This window comes from Choloepus didactylus, chromosome 8 (genome assembly GCF_015220235.1).
Source record: "Choloepus didactylus isolate mChoDid1 chromosome 8, mChoDid1.pri, whole genome shotgun sequence".
Classification (NCBI taxonomy): domain Eukaryota; kingdom Metazoa; phylum Chordata; class Mammalia; order Pilosa; family Megalonychidae; genus Choloepus; species Choloepus didactylus.
The window spans coordinates 109024098-109047382 of NC_051314.1; the positions used below are offsets into that span (position 1 = coordinate 109024098).

Genomic DNA, 23285 nt, shown 5'->3' on the forward strand with positions numbered 1-23285 from the left:
AGTTTTACAGCAACCACCATTAGAGCTAAATGTTCGTTTTTCATTTCTCCTACAGTCCAGTTGATTCAGATCATAGTCCTCTAGTTGGAAGGATATGATTGTTAACCACTGACAACCTTGTTTCTCAAAAGAAGAGATTTACAAATGTATTCTTGATTTCCCATTTAAGATTTACATGGTATAACATTAGGAATACCTGCAGGCTTTGTTTTTAAATGCTATTGACTGTTAATGAAGTCAATGGTTTATAAGCAGGAAGCTGGCAAATCTGGATTTGGGAGAGTAAAACAGCAAAGGAATCCAAAGGGTAGGAACCAAATTTCACATGTCATGCAGTAGAGTCATAGTTAAGATTTTTGAGGGCTGTGTAATAAATGCTTCAGATTTAAAAAATAATAAATAAATAAAAAAGAGTGGTTTGAAACGATTCGGAATATCGTTTTTTTTCAAACATACAAGTTTTGTTCATGTGAAGAAAAAAAAGTAAGACTTAAATTGAATATTGAGCTCTTTTTTTTTTTTTTTTCTTTTTGGTAATTTACAGAAATAAACATTGAGCCTGACACCAGTTTTGTGTGGGAGTAAGGTAAATTTGGGCTAAATGACTGATGTACTGTTTGGGTATAAACATTAGATACCATATTGCAACTGTCTGTCACTACTCTTGTCATTAATCAAATAGGTACTAAAATGTACAGCAATGTTTAACTGTATTTAACGTAGTTAGTTTTTATAATCATTGCTGGTAGCTATCCAGGTGCAGGTGGTAGCTTTTTTTTTTCCCCTCATCTTTCTGATTGTGAGATCAGTCACTGTCTTCCTATGGAATTAGAGTATGCAATATACACGTTTGATATGCTCTGTTGAATTTGGTATCTTTTGTCTCTAGTGGCAATGCATGTTTCAAAAATTGGGATATTACTGAAGCATTGGTAGAGGAGGAAATAAATGCCTTGGAAATATCTCTGGATTTAGAAGTAAAAATTGAATTTGACAAATAATGAAAGTAGTGTGCTTGTATTGAACTTAGTCTATACCTTGTCTACATTGAACTTTGACAGAAACAAAGATAAACATTGTGGCTATAAATCAACAGTTCTTCGATATCTTTATGGTAAATAGCAGTGTGTAATTTCTAGTGACCTACTTTTACTTTAATTGTATAGATTTAAAACTTTAGGTTGCTTTTAGAGAGAAAATAGCTCTTAATTCTCTATGCTAATATCCTTTTAATTGGTTCAGTCTTTAAAAACCATGCCAAAAGGGACCATGTAGGAAAAAACATGAAATTTATAGGTTATCTGAGAAATGTAACTTGTTCGAGCACAAGATTTTATTAAGAAGTTGTCTGATAAAAGTTACACCTTTTTTTGCTTTGTTCAAGTTCATTCTTTTGTATATTACCTATGAAATATCCAAAGCTTAGAGCAAGAAGAAAATAGAAAATCTTAGTGACAAGTAAATTTTGAAAAAATTTCTATTCTTTCTGTACCATTTTGCACAGTTGCTTAAGTTTATTGTGTCTTTTTTTCCTCTGTCTTAAATGATATCAGAAATATGTAATTAGAGCACTTGGTAGGTAAAAGGTCTAAATTTCAATCACTAATTTTGAAAAAAAATTCTGGTTTATAATACAGATGTTCATTTGAAAATGATAGATGGTCCTTCAGGGACCCTGAAGTATTCTCATGGATTCTCATGCCTGGTTGGCAGTTTTATTGAAAATGCTGTAAATCAAGAGAGAGCTGCAAATACACTTCATGTCATCTTTAGAGCAACAGTAAGTTATCTTTCCAGAAAATTGAGTCTGTCTTTACAGAAGTTACCATGATAAGGTGTTGAAATGGAAAGAAAAAGAATAAAAATAAAAAAAAACAATAAATAAAAAATTAAAAAAAAAAAAAAAAACATATTCCCAAAGAAGTGTCCCTAACAATTACTCATTAATTTCTGTAGGACATAGCAGGGATATGTAAGATAAAGATTAAACTGAAAATTATCCATGCTATCTAAAATTTAAACTGGCAGAACTTTTTTTTTTTTTGGTTGTTGTTACTTTACAAGATGTTCATTGACTAGCAAATTGAATTTGAGCTCATATGCTATAGAAACCAGGTGAACTCATATTCTCCAAATGCATCTGTTGTTTGTTTCTTCCAGAATAAATATTACAATTCTTGATGAACAACAGCTGGAAGGCTTGCATGTGGTTACATTCCTCTTGGGTTCACGGGATGAAATCACTTGTGCACCACTGACAATTTTAAATGGAGAAAAAATATATTCCATCATAAGACGTCAGAAAAAGTCACTTTTTTAAAAAAGATATATTCTCCATTTTTACTCCCCTTTGAGCTGTGCAAGTTTAGGAGAGTGAATGAGTTGGAAGACCTACTCCAACATTCTCTATAATTTATCTATATTTTTAAAATAATTATGTAACCTTTCTAAAAAATAATGTTTCCATTTGTTCTTAGTGTGAGATGGAGTTCAACAGGTTCATGCATGCAAGGTGTCAGAATCCAGTTTGTGCATTCAAAATAGAAAAAAAAAGTGATCATTATGCTGCTAGGTTACATTTTTATAAGTATCTTTTAAGCATGTGAGCCACTATTCATTAATGTTTTAATTATTTTACTGTTTGTGGCAAGGGTGGTTTTCTCCAACAATAGATCATGGAGAAGTTGGCAAAATGGTGCTAAGGGACAGAATCTGGCCAAGAGGTGAGTGGGTATGGCCACACTGCTGCTACCAAGGAGCTTTAGAGCCATGGACACAGACTACCATCTCCTTCTGCACGTTTCCTCCCATATAAAATGAGAGGGTTGCATTGGATAACAGTTTCTCTTCTCAAATCTGTGAGCTTACAATGATTTTTAAACCTGTTTCAAGTTTCTTGATAGAATCTGCCAACACTGATTTCATCCCTTTCTGATTTTTCACTGTAGGTATTATCTATTCCTTAAATTGTAGTAGCTGATTATATTTTATAATATAATTTATCATATACTTTTTATATAGCAGTCTTTTTTTTTTTTCCTTTCAGGAGTACACATTTTAATAATATTTCCTGTCTCATAAGGTTAATTCCTCCCTTGCCAATTAAATATATAAGCACTCAAGGAAAGCAACATTGCTCTATATTTCTTATTTTTCCCCCTTCTCCTCTTAACACACTGTAGAATAATTGTTACAGCTATTTGAGATGTTGATAAACTGATCAATTGCAAACTTATTTAGAACCCATGCAGTATGCTTGGTTTAGAACCATAGAAATAGAACAGAATTCACACTTTTTAGTAAAGAATGCTTGAATGAGAATTGGGAACCTTGAATTCCAGCCCAAGTTTTGAAAAGAACTGGCTGTGTGCCCTTGAACAAGTCAGTCTGTGCCTCAGTTTACTCATCTCTAAAATGAGGGAAAGGTACTTTGCTTTCCCTCTAAGTAATGTAGAGTACTCCTTCTAACTTTCAATTTCTGGAATGTTATTTCTGCAGATGCTGTCATGGAAGTGATGAACAATATTGCTTAGCACTTTCAAGAGGTTGCCTGTCCTTCCTCAGAGCCATTTTATTCATGTGTTAATTCATTCATTTAACACATGTTTATTGAGCACGTATTATGAACTGGGTACTGTGAGTCAGAAAGTACCTGGTTTGATTCCACTTTTTAAACTTGGGCAAATCTTTTCAACTTCTGAGCCATCTGCCTAATGGAGTCAGCAGTAGCCGCCTTACAGGGTTGATGTGATGATTAAACGAGATATGCCGTCAAACATTTACTCTTGTCTAGTACCTGCCAGATAGAATGGAATTAATATTGTTATTCACACTGTTATTATGTGCTGCATTTAATTTTTAAACCATAATTTGGGTCATATTTCATTGTCTGGACAGTTTAAATACAGTATAACTGACTATTTGGATGTAATAGATTCAGAATTTCAGATTTAGTTTTATGTTAGACAAGTTACTTATCCTCTGTCTTGAAAACTTAGAACACACATATCTGTTTCCTCTTGTAGTCAGGATTAAATCAGTTTAAAATGAGATAATATACAGAAAATTTCCAGCATATTGTTTGGCATATAACGTTCAGACATGTTTGTTCCAAGCAAAACTAATCTATAGTGATTAGGCAAAACTAACCTAGTTTATTCCAGGCATAATTAATCTATGGAGGGTAGAAAAGTGGTTACCTCTGGTGGAGAATTGACTGGGGAGAGGCATGAATAAACCTTCTGGGGTGATGGGAAATGTGCTATATTTTAATCTGAATGTAATTACGTAGATCAGTACATAGGTGGAAATTCATTGAGCTCTACGTACATTTAAGATTTTTCAACTTTCTGAATGTAAATTATGCCTTAAAAATCTTTGTTCTCTACTGTCAAGATAAATTCCATATTACATGTATGATAATAATACCATCTTTCTAAGATAAATGCTGTATTACACATATTATAATAATACCACCTTTCTAATGCCATGATTAAAATATTACCCTATGCAATATTATTTTTTTTAATCAACAGTACATAAAGATGAAAAAGACCGCTGTGATCCATGCACCTCTGATGTCTGAAAGTGGCTGGAGGAACACGGTGGTTCTGTGTATTTCACCACCCGGCTGTGTCACTGTGGCACACCATATTTTAGCATATATGTTGCTTGCCTAGTTCTTGAATCTACTCTTTACTCTGGCACAGCAAAACCGTACATTATGGAGTATTATTTTACTAGGGCCTGGTAAAAGGGGCGTGATCAATCCTATTGCTTCTTTCTTCATGTATTTTTCTGGAAAGGGAATAGCTTATGATTTATTCCAATCAAGCTTTACTTAGGATTGGGACTGTAGGAAGGGGTAGAAATGGTGGAGGAGGAAGTGGCAGGGACAGCATAAATATATACATACAGTGTGTGAAAATAAAGAAAGACATCTTTTGTTATAGCTGGTCCCAGAAGTTTCTGCTTGTACTGCTGAAGATAGTATGAGAAGATTAGCGGAGTTGCAGCTAAGTCAGGACAAAGACGGGCTGTGTGAGGGGTATCAGCGTGTTTGCTCAGCAGAGCTCTCTCTCTAGTTGTTGACAGATTTAACTGGTGTATGTTAGGCCCCGGCCAACTCCTCTCAATGATTGTCAAGAGGCAATAGTTGCAGTAGTAAATGGCCATGTGGAATATACCATAAATTCCCTATTTGTGTAGTAGCTGTAGCTTGGGGTGGGGATTTAATATGGAGTGGACTCCAGATTGTCTAAATTGCAATCACAGTGTTTGTTTAAATAGCCTATTGGGACCATTAAAGCATTTTAACTTTTGCTCCTCTGTTTCTCGTATTATGAAATCTTGAGGTACATTGGGGAGAAAAGAAAAATCTCAGGCTTGTAAAAGCATTAGGATGCTAAAGTTCTCCCTGCTGCCAAAAATGCTTCACGAGTTTTAGTTCTCTGAACCAACATGTAATATGATGGATGGGAGCCTGCTGTGGTCTTGAGGGGATTTTCCTTGTGCAGATCACTAATCTGTCACTGTGTAATCACTGTTATCTCAGATCAGGAGATTCTTTCTGACATTGGATCTCCACTTGTAACGTTAAGTCTGCTGTGCCCACAAATATTTTATAATGCTATAGCTTTAAAGTGACACAAAGTTCTGTTCTAATCACCTAGTTGCTATGCAATGATTAAACTTTTAACTTTAGGTAAAGAAAGGCTATTTCTTTAACTATATTGGCATAGCCAGGACGCGAGTGAAACTTGAGATTGGTGTGCAAGGTCATGAACCTGAGGTGCAGAGGAAACAAGTACACTTATTTCTAAGGCAGAGCTCCTGAATAGAAAGCATGACTTTGGTTTCCATGATCTGATTTAAAACAATAAAATTGAAAACAGTTCGCAAATTACTGTCACTTTAACTTAAGTGCTAACAAATTTTTTACACTTTGTTCCCTTCTCCAGAAAAAGTTTGCCTTGTTTTTTCTGCATTTAAAAAATTTTATTGTGGTAACATATATACAACCCAAAATTTCCTGTTTTAACCACTTTTATGTGTACAATTCAGTGATATTAATTACATTCAAATATGTGCTACTGATAGCGCCATCCATTGCCAAAATGTTTTTATCACCCCAAACAGAAGCTCTGAACCCAGTAAGCAATAACTCTGTTCCTCACACCTACCCCCACCCCTGATGATCTTTAATCTACTTTTGGCCTCTAAGTATTTGCTTATTCCAGATATTTCACATGGTAAAATCATGCAATATTTGTCCTTTTGAGTCTGACTTATTTCAATCAACATGATGTTTGCAATGTTCATCCATGTTGTAGGATCATCAGAACTTCATTCCTTTTTATGGCTGCACAGTATTTTATTATATACTACATTTTATTTATTCATGCATCTGTCAATGGACTCTTGGGTTGCTTCCACCCTTTGGCAATTGTGTGAATAATGCTGCTCTGAAAATTGGAGTATAAGTATCTGTTTGAGTCCCTGTTTTCAGTTCTTTTTCTATGCCTAGAAATGGAAATGCTAGGTCATAGGATAATTCTGTGTTTAACTTTATGAGGAACAACCAAACTTTTTTCCATTATGCCTACACTATTTACATTCCCAACAGCAATGTACAAGGTTTTCGATTTCTCCACATCCTCAACAAACTTTCTATTTTCTGTTTTTTAGATAATAGCCACTCTAGTGGTTATGACTTGGTATGTCACTGCAGTTGATTTGCATTTCCCTAATGGCTAATGATGTTGAGCATCTTATCATGTGCTTATTGTCCACTGTTGTACCTTCTTTGGAGAAATTTCTACTCAAGTCCTTAGACCATTTGTTAAATGGGGTGTTTGTCTCTTTGTTGTTGAGTTTGGCCTGTGTATCTGGTAACAATTTCTGTTTATTTTAGAGATAAATTAGGGGGTGGGGAGGGGGGTCAGTGTGCTAGAGTGTGTAAAATGCCTTTATCTTTCTGGGAATAAAGATACTGTGAAAGCAGTTTTGCTGAAGGGATGATTCAATCAGAAACAGCAGATCTTAAAAATGAATAACCTCCTTTCTGTAGCTCTGTAGTGGCCATTTAAGTAGAATCAGACTGTATTCCATCACAGGTCTTCTGAAATATCTCTTGTAATCTCAGTGCATACTATAGGACTATTTACTTCCAAACATATTATGATTTAGGAGTAGATTTGTCCTAAGATTCTTTACATTTCTCTTCTTTATTCAGTATTAGAACTAAAAGTTTCAGATTTCTTTTGACCTAACATTCTAAATTTTTTGGAGCAATAATCATAAGCATTTCCCACTATCCTGTTTTATAACCACTGCTCATCTCTAATTCTTTTTCTGGACATGTAAATTAATCAATTCTATCAATTTTACAGAAGTTTCATTTAATCTGTTAATTTCCTTTTCTTTATCACCACTAAAGTTTTTTTTTTTAAATGATCCATGTTGCTTATTTATTTTCATTCAGTTTCAACTTCTTGCTTTTCATCATCTGCCTGCTCTCTCTCCCTCCTCCATTATATCTCCCTCTCCTCCTTTTTCCCCCTCTCCTCCTCCTCCTTCCTCCCTCTCTCCTTTCCTTCCTTCATTTTTTCTCCCTCCTTCCCTCCCTGTCAGTCCCTCCCTTTTTTCCTCCTCCTTCCTGCTCTCCTGCTCCCTTCCTCTCCCCACAGATTCCTCCCTCTCTCTTTCTCTCTCCCACCCCCTCTTATGATTGCTGAACTATTGTGAACTATCAAAAGAAACAGCAAGCTGTAAACGGGGAAGTGAATAATGTTGAAGTTCTTGCATGATCCATTAAACTGATGATCTATCTCAGAATAATGAGTTGTTCATTTACCTCTTATTATTTGAACAGAAAGTGGTAAAGTGATTTGGTTGGCTAGTAGAAATGCTGCTTATTTTAAGAGTTGTATTGAGTAATAATGTCTATCTTTCTTTTACCTGATATCCGTCTAACTTCTAGGAATACTCTTTCTAGGACTACCAACCTACAAAAATGATATTTTACCTTAAGATAATGTTGAAAGGCACTGGAGTTTGCAACTGCAAGGAAATTTGTATGGCAATTATTTTATTTTTCCGGGGCAAACCCTTGGTGCTAATGTTTTTCATGGTTGTTTTGACTGTTACATTTTGCTGAATCTCGGGACTGCTTTTGGAAGGTTTAGAAGTATCCAGGGAGGCGCCTGCCACTTTGATTATTCATACCCAGCTCTTTATTTTTATTTGAGACATAAAATAAAAACACACCCTGGCTTCTGCTCAGCCTCAACTGGCATTCATTTTAAAAACAAACCCCAAACTGACCAAATGGCAGCAATACAAGTTTTTCTGTGAGTGAGTCATCCTTCATGTCAATCAGAGTTCATTTATGGAAGCATTAAATTCTGCTGCCTGCCAGGCCACCTTCAGACAAATTAAAACGGGTTGGGATTTGGTAGGGCTTGGAAAGGAGGAATGAAAGGAAAACCATGGTGATGTTATGACTCAGAAAGTGACTCTCTTCCTTCTGAATCAGAATTGAGCCACTGATAGAATTAGTTTCCACAAAAAGATGGCAACTTTAGTGAAAGGTTAAATGGAATCTTTGACCACCTATGTTCATTTTGTTGCTGGCTCAACTCTGTGCCAGTTTGGATAATTACTCTTCACCTTTCCCCCCACTGCTTAGTTGCAAATAGGTCTAATATTTTCCCTTTCGTGTCTCTTAAAACATTTTTAAGGGTTACTGTGAACTTTTAACCACTGGTACTTTTTATACCCGCATTGGCTTTGTTTCAGTAACATGTTAACTAATTCCTGCAGAAATTTGATAGCACATTCTTTCCATTCTTCTGATAACCTTTGGAAGATGTCTCTCTAGGTATGTACTTTTTGGAATTTGGTGCTTATTCTGCATATATATAAACAATAGAAATTCCAGTTTTAACACATTTTTGTTTATTCTTTTTGTTGGTAATTTCTATCTATATAGTTCCAAAAAAGGATTTCTCCGAGGATTCATTCACTTAATAAACACTCATTGAGCGCCTACTATGTGTCAGCCATCTCTTCCTCCTTTCCACCAAGTCTTCTTAGGAAGCTATATGAAAACATGGCCATTTCTGTTTGTACTTAACACAGGGCCTAAAAATTACCAAGTGCATTTCCAATGTTAGCTGTTGAATTAGATCAACACAGTATGTTCGTTCAGTTCTCAGAGTGACCGTCCCAGAATGTTCTAATAACAGTATTCCTCAAGATATGGAATCTACTTGATTTTTTCTGAGGTTCCAGGATTTTATTAAATCTTAAAAATTTCTAAATCGGTTAGATTGTCTTCTTCGGTTGTCAACTGTTAGTTCAGCATCCAGAGCAAATTTTAAGACCTTTGTTCATTTGTCAGTCTTATACATCAATTGATAATCAGGAGAATGTGGTATATTTTCAAAAATTCATATAGGTTGTGTCATTGCAGAATTATAACCATTTTAATGTCAAGTGCATTAATTTACTTGTCCTTTTGGCATTAGTCATCTCATGAATATTTATTGAGCTACTGCTGTATGTCATTAGACTGTAAGTTCCTTGTGGCACTAAAATATTTGTTGAATGAAAGAATAAATGGATCAATAAATTTGGACTCTGCTCAAGAACAAAGTTGCTTTAAGTGAAGTTAACTATGTCCACAACCTACTCAGAAATAATTGAGGATTTATGTAGGTTCTGTAATTATGGGGTCCTGAGTCTCTGTGTTGTTTGTAAAGCAGAGCCAGAAAAGGCAGGGACTCAGCATGACGTGAGGAAGGGGGAAGTCTCCTCATTATCAATGGTCATTTTGGGGACTTGGCCACTAAAATTCATGTACTTTTCATTGAAACTATTTACTGATTATTCAATTTGGAGGTATCTGTACCCCAACCTTTACCTCTTTATCTTACATATTCTTGAATTCATCTCCCTGTACTCCTAGCCGCTTACCCTTCCCTCATCTTTGAGGAGTTGGACGGCACAGAGAGATCAGACTAGACCTGAAGGCCAGTGAATGGCAGGCAGCTGTCCAAACTCGGGGCCTTGAGCTTTATTTTTCTGCTAGCCCTTGGTCATTCTGATGACTGCAAGGGGATCTGACCCTTACTTTGCCCTGAAATCCTAAAAGCTATGCCCTTTTAGCCCTCAGTGCAAAGTATCGTCCTTCATGAGGAGGGCTTTTCTCCGCTTAATTTTGAAATAAAAGCATCTGGAAATTGGGGATAATTACTGTTCAGTTTGCATTTTCAACCTCTGTTTAAATTAACAATTAGTAATTCTGTGGCATATACTTAAGCCTTCTTTGGCTGATAGCCCATGTTTATACCCTGTGTTCCTGCTTTCTTCTGATAAAGATAACCTGGGTTATAAACTCTGTCATGAGAAACTGCCCTATGCATTAATAGGCATATTTTAAGCCAACAGCTCTTCTAAGACCTACATGTTCACTTGTATATAGTCATTGTTTTGTTTAAAAAATATTTATTGAGCCTTAGGGCCAGAATACAGCCTGGAACAAAGCAAAGTTCCAGTCCCATGTGGAGCACAGTGTCGTTGGAGGGACAGATAATAACCAAATAAATGTTAAACATAAGGAATTAAACCTATTTAAATTTATTATGGATGCAACTTTATGTTTTAATTATATTTTCTTACCTTGCTGTGGTACATTAATGTTTTAAGCACATTTATCATTGTTTTTAATGGTCTATTTCATGTATTTGAAAGAAGTTAGAGAACTGTAAAAAATTGGATTTATAAAATATCAGTCAGAACTGATCTTGTGCCATCCTTGTGGGATGCTCAAAAGTGATTTTAGAACCTACTATACCAGTGTACATAAGAGTCATCTTGAGTGCTTGATATACTATATTATGGTCTCCTGTGGTGAATTTTCAGAGTCTGCCTTTCTAACACCTACCCTAGCTGGCTTTGGGAGGACCATATCTTGAGGAATACTGTTAGAACATTCTGGGGCGGTCACTCTGAGAACTGAATGCACATACTGTGTTGATCTAATTCAACAGCTAACATTGGAAATGCACTTGGAAATTTTTAGGCCCTATGTTAAGTACAAGAACTACAGAGAAAAATAAACCATGGACCCTGAGCACAAGGATCTCATGGTTTTCTTACACCAGTAGATCTCTCTGTCATTTTGTAGTTCGGTTGCCATGCTATTGTGTGGCATTTTCAGTTTATATGCCAATTCTGGATACATTTCTTACTTATTAAATGAATTTATTGGGAATATGAATTTTTATCACAGATAGTTGTCATAACAGATGAAAACATAGGCTCAGAGATGGCAACTGAGATGTAGGGCAGTTTCACCAGCAAGAGGGTGACAGAGCCAGATCTTCTGATTCCAAGTCCAGGGTTTTCCCCATTCCATTGCATTTACATGCCTTATGTATAATCATTAAAAATTTAGAGTATTTCTTCACCTACGTCAGGTATATGATAGTATTCAGAGAATACTGCATAAAGATTATAGGTTACCAAGTTCCCAAATATTGAAAAATGAGATCATTCAGCATCCTTAAGTAAAGCCAGATGCCTAGCTGTTGACAATGGCAAGGTTCTCTTGTAATAGGATCACTTGTACCTTCTAGAAAGGTATGACAAGTGAAAAATGAATGAATACTAGGAAATAACATGTAGAGTTGCTGGGAAGGAGCCACATTTTGACCACCACCATTTCTAAATGTTTCTGACATTGAAGACTCTTCTTAGTCTAGGTAGTACCGTTAGTAATGTTTATTCTTTGATTACTATATCTGACTGTCATCTGTCATTCATTCATTCATTCATTCATTCAATAAACATTGAGCACTCATTATGTACCAGAACAGGGCAAGGCACTAGTTATAAAATTATGAATAAGACATGTTCCCTGCCCAAATATGAAGCAAACTATATGCAATTACTTCAGAGACATGAATAAGGGTCTATTCTACGATTTCTCAATTCTGACAGTTACCAGTGGAAATATTGGTTGGAGCAGTGAGTGTGTGGGTGAATTCTTCAGAAAGGGTTGAAATTTGTTATAGCTACACATCTGGCAGTACTTAAGAATTATGAATGATTTCATGTTTCCATGGGCACATGGTACATTATAACACATTATGTAATATGCTGGTTGATAAAGCACTTTGTAACAGTATAACATCGTGCCTTTCTTCCCTCGTTCTCAAATCACTGTACGCACATAAATTCTCACAATATTGTTCCTATGAGTTGTTAGGATATTTTTATGATCAATAATAGCAGTGGTAATCACAGTCTATAACTAAAGAAAATGAGACACAAAATATCTTGCCCAGGGCCACTCCACTAAAGATTGGCATCATCCTGCCTCATAATTGTCTGTTCAGTTTCTAAGTCTTAGAACTTCTTTGAAGGAATTGCTAGCCTGGATATTTTGTTCATTTATTTTCTTATAGCAGTGTGATACTTCTTATAAGCAGTAGAATTTTCCATGGGTGGTCACTGGCAAGCTCTAACTCTTCAGGGCCATGCCTTTAAAAAGCTGTTTGGAAAGCCTCACCCTTCTACGGCCTACCACTTTTTCCTACAGAGAAACCATCGTTGAAGAATCCTGGTCTATAATAATGCTATGAGTCTTGGCTGGCTTGAAATCAAGACACCATAATATGTTCCTTCATCAGTCTCTGTCACGCAAGAACATTTAGAGCTACTGATCTTTGACCAGTAGTCCAGTTAATTTCTTTTTTGGCAAGTATCAAAATTATCCTTGCATCACATAGCATTCTCTAACACAAACCACAAACTAACAGTGTTTAAGATCAATTTTGCTGAAACCAGAAAGAGAAGTCAGAACTAAGGTGGAAGCCATGTCAGACTTGATGCCAGTCAATGTTTATTAGCTCTGCAACAGAGAGGCCTGGCCGAAAAGAATGGGTTTTTGAAGTCAGAGGAGAGTTTCTTTGCTTAGTTGGGTCAGGTCAGATGCCTGTCCCTTTCTTGCTGTTGTTATACGTCAACTTGCCAACCATACTGTTAGGATGTAATCTGCCTCTTCGGTCCGAGAGCCAGCAATATATGACTCCTCTGTGTATAAAATGATACCATTTGGTGACAATTAGTTGATTCAACTATTTTAATAACAGTCTGTTTTTTGGACACATCTAATTTTCTATTTTTTCTTTTTCTCAAACGGCCCTATTAAAAAAGAACAAAACTCCCGTTCAAACACAACAATTATTTGAAACCATTTTCTACAGAGCAAGAGAATACTTTATATAGTAATGACTAGCAAGCCGTGTTTTAATGTTCATTTGATTGACATAGGAATGGCCCTTCTGGAACCATTCTTGCTTCTCACATCATAAGGCTTATTCAAAGAGGGGAGCAGAAGAGAGAAAGTTTCTTTTCTGTCAAATTGATGCAATGGTTATGCGGCAACCATGTGAGCCCTGTGAGTTATTACGCTAAACCCTAGCTCAGTTATGAGGCACCTAATTACTGACCTTAGACTTTTAGGTGACATGGAAGAAAGTTCCCGGAACAAGATTGCTTAGCTTTTTGCAATGCCCTATGTTTAGAACTTTATACAAAATTATGATTAACGCTGTAGCAGTAGAAAAATAAAGCTGGGCCTTTTGTTTTTGTTTTTGTTTTTTTGGTTTTTTAATAAAATGTTACTCCTATCTAGAAAATAATTTGGATATATGACTGAACATTATGACTACAGAATGGACGCATGCTAATGATTGGTGGTTTGATGTTCTCGCTTTTCTGGAGACACATTGAGGCCAGTTGGGAATGCTAACATTGACTGAAAAGCAAGGGAAGGTGATGATTGGCGTCTCTTAATACTTGATACTTAACGGCTCCTTAAAACTTATCTGTTTTCTTGCCCTGGTATAGGGAAAGTGAACTGTGGTAATTTCTTCTTTCTCCCACCCCTGATTTTCAACCCAAATCCCCGATTTTGTTGTGGAAACCTGACAATAATAATAAACAAAACAACGTGGAAAACAATCAACATTCATTGATTATATACTAATTTCAGGTATGATGCTGAGTTCCTTATATGCATTATCTTATCTTTATGAGGTGCTTTCTTAACTAGGGCTCATTTGGTCAGAAATGACAGAAAACCAATACAAATACGCTTGAATGTAAAACTGGGTTGGAGGGATTGCTGGTCCAAATAAATGAAAATTTCAGTTGTCTAGCTTCAGGCACAGGCATATCCCAGGGCTCAGTTGCTTTCTCCTTCTCTCATCTTTTTTTTTTTGCCTTTCCCTGTGTTGGCTTCCTTTTTAGGCGGGCTCTCTCCATGTGGTACCTTCCCCTGGCAGCACCAATCCTTATCTTTCACCCTAAAATTAAATATTAGGATTCTTTCTCCATAGTTCTCTCACAAATCCCCAATAGGTCTTCTGTTGGTTTGGCTTGTGCATTGAGCCCATACCTGCTCCCATCTGTGTGGCTGAGAAGACAAAATGTGTTTTGGTCATGGCATGACCTGACTCTTGTTTGAGAATGGGGAATCTCTGTTTCCCACAGAAAGAGATTTTTTTTTTTTATTAGAAGAAGGGATGATGAGCAGGCCAAAACAACTGATCATGACAACAGAGTAATAGTGTTTTTCCTATTCCACAAATGGAAGGCGTTTATCTAAGCTCACTTAGCAAATATGTGGGAGAATGTGGACTCCAACCCCTTTTGTCTGATTCCAAAGTCCGTGCTCCCACAAGTGGGGTGTCGTGAGGGGAGGATGAGACTGGAGACAAGGTGTCCAGGTGCAATTCCTGGCTCCACTGCTTACTAGCTGGTGTGGCCTTGGGTAGGCACATATCTTTCTAAGCCTCAGTTTCTTCTCCCATAAAAGTGGGATAAAAGGGATAATTCTATCTGCTTTCAAGTTATCGTGAGAAATAAATGGCATAAATCTATAAGTTTTTTCATGCACTTTCTGGCACATAAATGCTCAGTAAATTCTGACTGTTATTATAGTTTTGTGTGTTTGTTTCACTACAAAACTATGGCTCAAATCACCAATCATTGTACTTCACTTTTATTTACTGACTTACCCCAGGAACAAAATTGAATGTATAGACCCAAAGCATCACCTGATTCCAATTCCTAATTTCTTTGATTGCTCAGAACTGCCTCTGATATTGTTTTGCTCTTTATTATTATTCTCATTTAACTTAATAAGCTGCAAGGATATGTAGGAGGGGAATCACATTTTTTCCCACTACCATTCACAGTGATTAGAACCTTGGGGTTCTAACTCTACTTGGTTTATTTTTTTTGATTTCTTGTTTTGTTTTGTTTTGTTTTTTCTCTTTATATTCTTGTTTGTGGACTGTGTTTTGAAAGACCAGCCAGATGGAATTAGCAGGTGAGATGGGAGCCCCTTCTCCTGAGCTTAGACCATCTCAAACCTGGAATGGGTGTGGGGATGTTATATGGGCAATCTGTGCCGGAAAATATGAACCTCCCTCACATATACATGCATCAGAAGAGAAGGCTCCTTCCTGGGGCTTGTTGTAGAGATTCATTCATTTTTCTTCCTTGTCTACCTCATTTTCAGATAAAGTTGAGCCAGCATGGTGAGAATAGAGTTTTCTTTAGTGAATCCATAAAAACAAAAATAAACTTTAGACTAGGCAAGCAGAGTTTTCTAAAGTTTCAGTGATTTGAAATGCACCAATGCCAAGTATGAATTTTATTTATTTGATGTGAAGAAAATTAGCTATTAAGAAAGTGTGACTCTTTTACCCACCAATCTAGTCTATTTCCTTTTAAGACAAGGGTTTTGGCATAATGGAATTGTTTTAGATATGGATTTACCATCAGAAACACAGTATATATCCATCAACAGATGAATGGATAAACACAATGTTATACAGCCATATCATGGAATATTATTCAGCCATAAACAAGAAATGATGTTCTGATACATGCAACAACATGGATCAGCCTTGAAGACAACATGTTGAATAAAATAAGACAGGCACAAAAGGGCAAATACTGTATGATTCCTCTTATATTAAATATCTAGAATAGGCAAATTTATAGAGACAGAAAGTAAATGAAAAGCTACCAGGGCCTAGGAGTGGGGGTGGGGTGTATTTCTTAATGGGTACTAGTTTTCTGTTTGGGGTGATGAAAAAGGTTTTGTAATGGATGGTGGTTATGGTTGTATAATATTGTGAATGTAATTAATGCCTTTATATTTTACACTTAAAAATGATTAAAATGGCAAATTTTATGTTATGTATATGTTAATACAATAAAAAAATTTTAAAGGGGAGGCACAGAAGAGCCATTTGCAAAGTAAGTGAAATTTAATGCCAGCATTTCAATATTTAAATGTCGTAGAGTTTAGATTATAATAATGATAAACATGAAATATGGTTTGCATATAGTATGTATATTTATGTGTTTTACAGTAGAGAGTCTACTCTAGCAAGTGAAAATTTTAAACTCCTTAAAGTGAAACAGCATATTTAAATTAATGGGATGTTTTTTGAGTCTTGGCTATAGACTCTTCAAAAAGGAAGCACATATTTGAGGTGTCTGCTCACATGAATCAGGGAAGGCCCCTATGACATTTGTCTTTACTTTATTGGATCCTCCCATCAGGGGACATAACTTGAACAAAGCCTTGTCCATGACTATTTAAACTGCCTTTATTTATTTATTTTTTGATGTGGGTGGTCTTATTTCTGCAACCTGGTCAAAGTTCAAGATCACTTACTGTTTTCATGTAGTTAGACATAGTTTGGCCTCTTCTAAACTGTAGCATTTGGACTGGCAGCCTAAAGGCTTAAAGGCTTATACATTTTTTCACCAACCCAAAACAATAACCATTCCCTCTATATTTACAGGTTCTTTTTTCCTTTGCAAAAGTAATAACACTCAGTAAACAAGAAAGTGCTGCTAGCATTTTGGAGTTCTCAACTAATTTCTCAGTGAAGAAAATTCACTGTGCCCTGGCTGTATTTACTTTAAAAAATAAGAAGAGCATCCTAGAGACAGAAGTAATTTTTCTAGTTGGTTACCTACAAGGAGATGTATTGATTTCTATTGGTAGTAGTCTTCTATGCCTACAGATGTACTTTGTGTCCAGGGGTTCAGAAAACAGAGCTTTTAATTCTTTGTAAATTGAAGCATTGTATGAAAGGAGTTTTTTTGTTTGGTTTTTTTTTTTTTTTTTTTTTTTTTTAACTACAACACAAAAAATACTGTGCACATCAGTTTAAAATGAATTGACCTTTTGTTTCAGTGAGGGCGGTGTGTTACTTGTTATGTAGTGACTCCATTTGCCCATGCAAATAAGCACAAAGCCAGGATATTATCAGGCAATGGCAAAATTAAGAGGTAGGTCAGATTTAATGGAAACATCCGTCATTAACCCTTTTACAGAAACTGCCTCAGGGAATCCTTGCAGATAAAAGCTATGCTGAGCTACCTTACCTTGCTTTGCAGAGTGCAAAGGATAGCAATCCTAATGTACAAGTTCTGCTCAGCAAATTTTGGAATATGGAAAAAAACAACACAGGGTTATTTTGCATGTTTTTTTCTCTTTGCAAAATAAAAAAAAATTGAAACTGCAGAACAAAGTGGCTGTTAATTTCTAGATTTTATACCAGCAGATTCGTCTCTGCTGTTGTCTACATTGTCATCCAGATGAGTGTCATTGTCTCATTAATTCCTTACAAATGAAATATTGACATGCTGTTTCTGAAAAGGTGGAAAACACAATATTAGAAAAAGAAAGTGTTGTATTTTATTCATAGCTGCACCTGGTAATATATTTTTGCTTGTGTTTTGGAGTGGTAAAATAAGTTATTTTTTGTTAACAGAGTGCTTTTGGAAGAGAATATAAGTTTTGAAAGTTTGACAGTCATTTGGATACTGTGTATTTTTTGTCGCTTTAAATTATTATTTACTAATAACAAAACTATATATGAGTTTGCCTTTGAAACACATTTTAAAACCCAGCTTGAAAAGGGTACAAGTGATGCAATAAAATTCGTTTGAAAAAAAACTTTTTAAAATTTTTGTAAGTTTAACACAAACTTTTAATAATATTAGCTTTCTAGTGGGTCAAGTGGGAAAAATAACCCCTGGTTATCTCCATAGGAAAAAAGGAAAAAAAAAACAATACTCCTGGTGTCTTAGTTCTGTTTATTCACTATATAATCACCCTTGAAATTATTTTGCCCTTCCTTACTTTTAATCTTTTTATTCTTATATCTATCTTGATTATAATACCTTCTTAATTCCTTCTTTATATGATCCTTTGCATCTTTCTCTCCAAACTTTTATTGTCTTCATACCACCCTGATGTCAAATGGCTGAACTTTTCCTTTTATTTTATCTTTTTGGAAGTAGGAGGCAGAGATTAAAATGCACCTCTCTTTTGACAGCTCCTCCTCCTAAATGAGACTTTACACTTAACTAGCTAAAGAAGTATTGTGAAATGAACAGACTGGCCATTTGCTTTCTCTTTTTATGGACTTTTGATACAGTGCCTGACATCCTTCCTTTGAGTAGAGAGGCCCACAAAAGTTTGGTGAGCAGCAGATTGATGGGTCATTTTAATACTCTCCTCATCTCTCCAAAGCCTTGAGAATGCAGTTACTTGAATTATGCTGAAAATTACTGTGGAAAGATTAAGGAGTGTGGCATGGAGAATTAGAGCAACCAAACATATTTATCTGTGCTTTAAAAAGACAACATTTGTTTTGTTATTTTAAACATTAATATATTTGAAATCTATTGTTTGACTTCTTAAAAAGCCAAGTAACCTTAAGCTTAACTACAGAGCTGAAGGATCTTAAAATTATTTTATGCTGTGTTTCAAGATTCACCTATATTATTTTTATATTGATCAGGCATTAACTTTTTATTTAATAGTAGAGTATGCATTGTGGTTACTTTCTGTGCATTTTTAAAGTGTAGAACCATGTCAGTGGTTTCATCAGTCTTGGACTGTGAACTCTTCAAAGCTGGGAAGACAAGCCTCTTCCACTGATTATTTTAAAGCACTGATTTCAACAATATGCACAATTAGGAGCCTAATTAGTGTTTTTTTTAAATGACAAATGGTTTTAACAATGGCTAATACATGCATAGTCAAATTCATTGTATAAAATCTGCACTGTAAAGAAGGACATAGCCTAAGAATGTTCAAAAAAGATGCAGCACATATGACCCTAGACCTGATTAAAGATTTTTGAGTATTCAGTACCATCCCATCCTTCCAAATCATAATGCTCTGAGCTCTAGGTCCCAGAGGCTTGTCTGACCTGCTTAGTTAATTGGTAAGTAATGCAGAGTTTCTTGAATGCCAGCCTCTTGCAAACAGCTCAGGGCAACATGGTATTTACCAATAAGGTTGTATCTTTTTACCCCAGTTAAATAAGCTACACACTGTATCTTGTAGGTGTTGATATATTTCTTAGTTCTCTTTTCCCCATTTTATAATATTCTTGGCATCTACTTTTTGGAAAAGATGCTTTGGGGAATATTGAAATTTGGCTGAAATGTCAATTTTAAAATAAATCATTTTGTATCAGGTTTTAATGATAGTCATTAAGTGCTCAGAACAAGACCCTCTGTAAATCAACAAATATTTCACTCCTGGTTCATAGGGGGAAAACACCATCCATTCAAGGTGGTAGAGATTTATCTTGCATCTTTGCAACACTTTTGTTACGAAGAAAGGACTGTGAAATTCCCTCTATAATTTTTAACTCGAGGCAAGACACTGACTTCTTTTGTCCGTATCCTTGATATTGTTGCTGCAACTTAAATACCTCATCGGTGAGCTGGACTGTGGGTCACTCTTGCTGCCTCGTGTCTGTCTTTGATCATCAGGACATGTGTCAGTGGTTTCAGTCAACAGGTGTCTCTCTCCTGAAGACTTGATCTGACTTAGAAGCAGTAGCATTCCTGTCTGATGGGCCTGCTTGTCCTAAATCTAGATTCTTGGAGTGAAATCCTCTCTTGCTGATTTTTTTTTCCCTCCCAAACCAAAACAGGTCAATGTTATGTTAATAAGATACTCAGAATAGACTTTTGGATCTATCATTTCCATCCACTTTTTTTGGAACTTTCAGTTTATGTAATTGCTTTCTTGAACATAGTCACATGTTTCAAAATTTCAAAAAGTTTAAAAAGTGTAAAGTGAAAAATACCTCTTCCATTGTTGTCCTCCATTTACTCAGTTCCCACTCCCCTCATTCCTTGCAGGTAACAGTTCTGACTGGTAACTTGTTCTTCTAGAGGTTCTTCATTTGCTGAACCTTTTTTGCGGGTCATACCTGTTCTCATTTTCCCAATTTATACATGACCATATTCACTTGACTTTCATAGAGTCTCTTAATATGAAGTGACATTTAACAATGTTCATGTTGAATCTGGGTGCTTTTTGCTTGGCTTTGCATTCATCTCTCCACTTATGTTTTGAAGAGAAATTTCATATTTTCTTTGCTCTAATTCTGGTTGCCAGGATGGCCGAGTGCCATTCCTGGAAGGGGTGTGTGTTAGAGTTGGCACAGATGGAACAACTGGCACAGGAAAAGGAAAACCATTCCTGTGTCAAGGAGACTTATCTATTCATTATTTTAAAAAATTATTATTGTTACCATTATTGGCCATTTGTTGTGTATGACCCATGTCCTGGGTACCATTCTAAACAAAGAACAAACCATGTTCTTGCGTAGTGCTTAAGGAACGCCCAGCTGGGCATGGTGGGACTATATGTATGATAAAATCATGATTTTGGTAGCCAGATCTTTAGTGATAATGAAAACATAGTCTAGTACAAATTGTTTTCAGACTCTCTTTTGGGGAAGTCTGTAGGTTCTTTGGCAATGAGCCTGGGGCCAGCTAGTGAAGGAAATGGAAGGGACATAACCATGCTTCTTTTATCTCTTATATATTGTGTGTCTCTGTAATATTTTGATTGAAGAAACGTTTCTACAGCTTAAAATGTTTGAAATCCACTGCTGTAGAAGAATAAATGCCTTAGCTGGAGTCAAGAAATCCATGTTCTCTAGTGTGGCATCCCACATTTTCAAATATAATAAACAGTTGAATCTTCCCATTTTTTCTTGATGTTCAGTGACAGTGATTTTGTGGGGCAGAGGAAAGAGCACAGGCTTCTAAGCCTGAAACCTTGGTTAGAATTCCTTTTTCACCTTTTTTGCTATATGACATGGGCAAGTCTCATAGCCACCTTGAACATCAGTTTCCTCATTTTTAGAGAAGCAGTTATAATACTGGCATTGTTAGTTTGCTGTGAAATTAGATAAAGATATGCAAAGTGCCAAGCACAAAGCTTGCCACATAGTAAGCACTCAATTAATGAAAGCTGTTAAACATGAAACTTAGAATTTGTGGTCTAATGAAAGCAACTCAAAGCTAAATTCCTAAAGAGGAAAGGCAAGGGAAACAGCAATTTAATTAGAACAAGTTGCAGCCTATTTTGCAAAACTGAAATGATTTTGGAAACGTTGAATATAAATATGTGCTATTGAATTGAGTTTCACTTTTGTTGCAATACAGAAAAATCACTTTTAAAAGAGATTTTGTAGGTCAAGTTTTGAGACGCCAAGGACCTTTTTGTAAAATAAATACCGTCTTGTTTTTATACTGTTTAGATTCAAACTTTTTAGTTTTACATGTTCTTTGAGGGAGGTGCATGCATCAGATAAGAGAGAGTTCAGTAGCACTAGCTTTATAAATTACCTGAAAGTTATAACAGTAATGGATACAATAATCAGAATAACTAAAAGAAGCAGCAAAGAATGGGAAGAGGTTTTATTTTCAAATAACATGGAAACATGTTTTCCAAGTTTTCAGAGGCAAGGGAGGAGAACATAGCAGCAGAAAGTGATCTAGCAATAATTTGATGGTGGGAGAATGGAGAAAGATGACCCAAACTTACTGAAGAGTTTTTATTGAGACAATGATCACTGAAATAGGAATGAGGAATTCGAAAACAAATATATTATTCTCTCTCTGATGTTTTCATTTGTCTTTACTATTGGTTACAAATTAGGGAAAGAAAGATATTTCAGAGTTAACATGATTAAAAGCATCAGCACTTTCTTAATGTTGTTACTTTAAACTGGGAAGTCGGTCAATTTCATTTATGCTGCATCTGGTTAAAGTTTATGTATTAAAGTGTGACCATGAAAACAATATTTCACATGCCACTAGCATTCAGTAAATGATTGCTAAATTCTAGTGAATTACCTTCAGGTATACTCTAATAATTCTAGCAGACTAGCTGCCTTCAAATTAATTATGCTTTGAAAGTGTTAAAAATCAAAGTAATACAAAGTTAGAAACTCATATTTTGAGTTTACCTTAGTGAGTTAGTTATAGATATCAGTAGTATATTTGACACAACTGAGTAACTGAACCATTGCATAAAAGACATGTGTTAAGTTAAATATTAAAGATCATTTCTTAAAATTTGCAAGATGCTATTAAATATATTGGAAATAAGATCAGCTATCATCTACACTGTATTTTTTTAAGAATCTAGTTTGCTTGCAGTATAACATGAGGATTTGGAAGTCATATTAAATTTTCTGTTTAATTCAGTATTTTTATTTGCTTCGTTGTATTAGTAGTTTCCTGGTTCTCCCATTCTTATTTAACTTTGATCTATAGTCTCTATATTGGGAATGAAAAAAAGGGGGGAGATCCTGGGGTTCCCTCATGTTTAAGGTGCTGGTAAAGAAGGTGGATCAGTAAAAAGGTAAAGAAACTAAGCAAAGAGGCAGAAGGAAAGTCAGTTGAGAGGCACAGCCAAAGTCAAGGGAGGAGATCGCCGAGGGTTTTGTGTATGAAAGATTAAAATGCTGGAGAAGTTAAATAGGATGAAACCAGAGTGCAGGTCAATGGATTTGAGAATTAAGTGGATATTGGTAACCTTTGAGAGAAGAATTTCTGTAGAATGGTAGGATCAGAAGCAATTTGCAGTGGGTTGAACAGTGTACAGAATATGAGTAAGAGGAGACAGTAAACATGGCCTTGTTTGCATGGAATTTGGTCATTGCTGAGAAGGAAAATGGTGCTAGAAATAAAAGAAGCTGAATCTAGCAAAAGGTAATTTGACTATTCTACCACTAACTGCTGTTTGCGACAAATAGTGTCCCATAGAAGACAGTTTTCTTTTCTTTGTAGCTTACCACATTAAAAAATCTGTAGTGGTTGGTACATTTTATCAACGACTTTTAACAACTTTCTTG

General features: G+C 35.6%; 1 protein-coding gene and 1 long non-coding RNA gene across 13 annotated transcripts in view; one reads left to right on the forward strand and one right to left on the reverse strand.

Annotated features, from left to right (window-relative positions):
• Window positions 1–23285, forward strand: part of SOX5 (SRY-box transcription factor 5) — a 1020679-nt gene that overhangs the window by 493843 nt on the left and 503551 nt on the right. The gene's annotated exons all lie outside the window — the stretch shown is intronic.
• LOC119541847 overlaps window positions 1–23285 on the reverse strand; it is a 108943-nt gene that overhangs the window by 83611 nt on the left and 2047 nt on the right. For all 3 annotated transcript variants that reach the window (XR_005218360.1, XR_005218359.1, XR_005218361.1), the window contains one exon: window positions 3653–3796. This is a non-coding gene — a long non-coding RNA (uncharacterized LOC119541847). The remainder of the gene's footprint in view (window positions 1–3652; window positions 3797–23285) is intronic.